This window comes from Lontra canadensis, unplaced genomic scaffold, assembly GCF_010015895.1.
Source record: "Lontra canadensis isolate GAN:19392208 unplaced genomic scaffold, GSC_riverotter_1.0 scaffold18, whole genome shotgun sequence".
In the NCBI taxonomy this organism is placed as follows: Eukaryota; Metazoa; Chordata; class Mammalia; order Carnivora; family Mustelidae; genus Lontra; species Lontra canadensis.
In genome coordinates, this window is record NW_022631012.1 from 21,003,094 (window position 1) to 21,007,668 (window position 4,575).

The following is a 4,575-nucleotide window of genomic DNA, read 5'->3' on the forward strand; positions in this document are numbered from 1 at the left end:
CTAAATCCAGGAGAAAGAAAACAGATATGTCAAAATGTTCTCCTTGTCAACATATGCCCCACTGATTTCATCCTTCATCTTACTGAATGTACCTGTAAGCACTTCAAGCAGTAGTATTTTTTACTACATGCAATGTCTCCCACTGTGCCCTCATGCTCTTCAACTGATAGTTGGTGGGGAGGGAGTGACTTCCAATTTACGGCTGCCCGCAGCGTTCTGACACACTCCTTCCAACCTGAAGAATGCTCTTCCATCTGTCTGGGTGCTTACAGAACTTCCTTTTATGATTCTATTCTATAATCCAGGCTGTGTTTTTGGAATTCCTTTTTCAGAAAGAACATTTTTTCAGCCCCGATCTGCCATAACCTTTCCTGTCTTTTAGTTTCTTCAAGGATTATCATTACTACTTTTAAGTAATTAGGGTAAAAAGTCATTTGTTATATGGAGATAAATGTCTATGTTATGAAATACCTCATTGCTTTGAAACCAGTTATATTTCAGTAGTTTAAATCTCAACTTTTATTCTCTAGCCTGTTTTCTTCTGGAAGCAAGGAGAAATGAAACTCATATTTATTGTTTGGCTACAAAGATAAGTAATATGTTAGACACTTAGGGGTAAAAAAAAGTATTTGGGGCACCTGGGTGCCTCAGTCATTAAGTGTCTGCCTTTGGATCTGGTCATGATCCCAGGATCCTGAGATCAAGCACTGCATTGGGCTTCCTGCTCAGTGGAAAGCCTGTTTCTCCCTCTCCTACTCCCCCTTCTTGTGTTCCCTCTCTCGATGTGTCTCTCTCTGTCAAACAAATAAATAAAATCTTTTTAAAATAAGTATTCAATAGCAAGATTGATTTGCACTGAAATTTAAAATATACAAGGGATGAAGAGAAAAATGGTTATCAACCTAGTGTTTTATTTATGATTGCATTTTTAGCTATGCCATCTTATGGTTCATCTGTATATCATCATGCATAAGAGGTATTATGGCAATATCTGTGAGTAAATGGTTAGTGTGTTTGAGAAAATAATATCCAACTTCCCCAAAATTAATATATTCATGGGGCTAAATGGAAGATACAGAAAGATGACCCAAAGTCTAACAGGGAAAGAACTCATGTTTTTTTCTGTATTTGTAGAAATACAGTAGTTATGCTAATGAAATGATAAGATGAATCACAAAGCAATAACATAATGACCTGCCCGAGGAGGTCACAAAACTATTAAGGATTCCTATTAATACAGAGTCCAGAATAATGTTATTTCTCCTAAAATTTGAAAAGAGTGAGTAAACACTGGTTTTGAACAGAAAGCTTAAAGGTTGAAATCAAGTAAATACATTCTCTAAAAATGGTTATCTGTGTGGTATTGCCTGATGATTTTATCATGACTGTAAATTGCAAGATACTGACAACAAATATTTCTATGACCTTGTGACATTTGACATAAAATTCATTTTTCTTCTTTACTGATGGGCAGAATGATTCCATTTCTGAGACTCTAACAAAAAGAAAACCTCTCCTTAACAAATGCAGAGAATGAATATATACAATTATCCCCTCTGGTAATGTTACTGAGATTCCTCTTTCCATGAATTTATCAGGGCAAACACAATGGCGCTTATTAAAAAACTTTAAACTCTTGATGAGCAAATACTATGTATATGCAAATATTGCCATGGTTGTTATTTCTCTTAGAACTTTAGGCACAGTCTCCTTAGAAACATAATTAAAATTTGCACACTCTTATTAAATGAAACTATTTGAGGGCAGTCATTTGGTTGCTCTCAAAATAGAATTTTGTTTTCAGAAGTGGCTTATGAACTTTATTTAATGCATCCCAAGGCTTCAAAAGGAAAATGTTAAGGGACCTCCTGCAGGAGCTCTGCCTAAAATTCCCATGTGTCAGCTTGGTTTTGCAAAGCACGCTTTAAAATGGAGGAACATTTTATAATTGGAAATCAACGACCTTAGGCCAATACAAGAGGACCCAAGGGGATTTGAATTGTATAAACTCCTGTGTGCGTATGTGTGTGTGTGTGTGTGTGTGTAAAACATATATTGGCTGAGCCAGCTACTTATAAGCTGAAGACAACTAAAAGCAAGATCAGTGACCTTAAATTGACACCTTCCCATACACTTGGGGCTAGATTGCAGTGTAGTGCAGTACAACCTGTTAAAAATTGACTCTTGACTTGGGAGTCAAATAAATAAAACAAAAGGGTAAGTGAGCACAATGATAGGTAAACATACTACCAAGGTGGTTTCCAATTATAAATCTTTTTTTTTTTTTTAATCTTTATCCGGAAAAAAATTGTTCAATATAGCAAAATGGAGGGTTGTCATGGGTAACCTGGCCAGGAGAAAAGGTGTACTGATATAAAAGTAGTATAAATATGGTGTCCTCTTAGATTTAAAAAGAATGAAAAGGAATTATTTTATCTTTAGCTAAGAAAAACGTAGCCAAGTGAAAAGTTTCTCCCCAATGTATTCCCTTACTGTAGAGTGGAAAGGTAGCTTTACACATACAAAGGGAGAAGGAGCCTTGTCGTTGCTTCAAAAACCTTGTGAAAAGAAAGGAAATAGAAATCAATTTCTGCATAAGCACTCTCTGAGAGTTCCTGAGTTTCCCAAAGCAAGGTAGATGTGTACATTCAGCTCACTTGACAGTTTAGGCAAGAATGTAGCCATCATTACATTTGGAAAATGTTCCCTTGTTTTTTTTGGTGTTTTTTGAGAGAAAGTGAGAAAGAGAGAGAGCTTGCATGCAAGCTAGAAGAGGAAGGAGCGGATGGAGGGAAAGAATCTTAAGCAGGCTTCACACCCAGGGCAGAGCTGGAAGAGGGGATTGATCTCACCACCCTGAGATCATGTCCTGAGCCAAAATCAAGAGTGTGAGGCTTAACTGACTGAGCCACTCAAGCACTCCAATGCTCCCTTGTTTTATTCTGTAATCTTCACATCTGTGTAATTTAACTAAAACCTGAAAGCAAAAGATATGGAAGAATCAATGAGGTAAAGAGCAGGTAAAACAGGAAAGGAAACCCTACAATTTAGAAAGCAGGTGTAAAGGAACTAAGTTAATAAGGTATATAAAGATTTAAAATGTGGAAACTGATCCACAAGAGAATCAGACAACTTAATGAAAATGATCTTTTGCAATCACGGCAATTCACATATAAATAAACACAGGGTTTTTCCAACCTCATAATGTCTCCTATTGTTCAGTTCATAAAGTATTTTTGTGTGCTGTATTTTGAAAAAGCCTACAAAGTGACTATGCAGTAAGAGCCAGTTGTGTAATGAGTCTTTCTCCCTTGTGAATACTTAAGAGTAGTAAGATAGAAGAGGAATCTGTACAACCCTGTCTGATTTTCCAATCAAATATTATAAAAGAGGTAAATATTGATTCACTGGTAAGGCTAGAACAATCAAAATTCCTTTAGCTTATGTAAGGTAGTGTCGTTCAATAAAACTATAACACAAGCAACATTTGTAATCTGAATTTTTCTAGTAGCCACAGTGAAAATATAAAGAGATACATGAAATTAATTTAAATAATGTTTCATTAAATCAAATATGTTCAAAATGTCACCCTCCTTTTTTAGAATAATTGATTTTGGTGCTAAGCAAAAGTATGTCAGTTTCCAACCTATGTCTGTCCAAGTAATTTCACCAACTCTTAACTCAACTCAACATATTAACATTAAATTCAAAGAGTGTGAGGAAGTTGTAAACCAATTCTAAATGTATTAATAGTTGTTATTCAAAAATTTGTTGTATTTATGGTCAATTTATAAAATATAAAATCTTTTTTTAATTAATTAATTAATTAATTAATTTATTTATTTGTGTGGGGGGCACAAGTAGGCAGAGAGGCAGGCAGAGGCAGAGAGAGAAGTAGGCTCCCGGCTGAGCAGGGAGCCCGATGTGCGACTCAATCCCAGGACTCTGTGATCATAACCTGAGCTGAAGGCAGTGGCTTAACGAACTGAGCCACCCAGGTGCCCCTAAAATATAAAATCTTTATTATTAATTTGTATTATGAAAAATTTAAATTTTAGGGTGAATTCTTGCACCTATCTAGCTAGGTTACAAATATACTTTGCCTTTCCTGGCAGCTTTGCAAGTATCTTGTCCGTGTATCGTGTGATACCAATAAGAGAATATAAGTCATGCTGCCCTTTTCTTTGTATCTATAGTTACTGAATATTTGGAAACCATTTCTTTGTCCTAGGAAAATTTTGAAATGAAAATAACAGTGTAATAATTCATTATAAAACTTTTCCATGTTTCAATCAATAAACATTAGCAAAGAACAATTGTCTTCTATTTTATTAACTGGTGTAGAACCGCAGCCTTCATATATTCTGAGCAATTTTTAACCACTGTAACCACGACACACAGAATCTTCCTCAGAAAACTGAATGCCAATGTTAATGTGAGTCAAATGGTGGCATGAAGCAGTGAAAGAAATCTCCATCTCTTGCTATAAAATTCCAATACATTGGGAGATGGAGAGGAGAAGTAAGCTGGGGTAAATTGGAGGGGAGACAAACCATGAGAGACTGTGGACTCTGA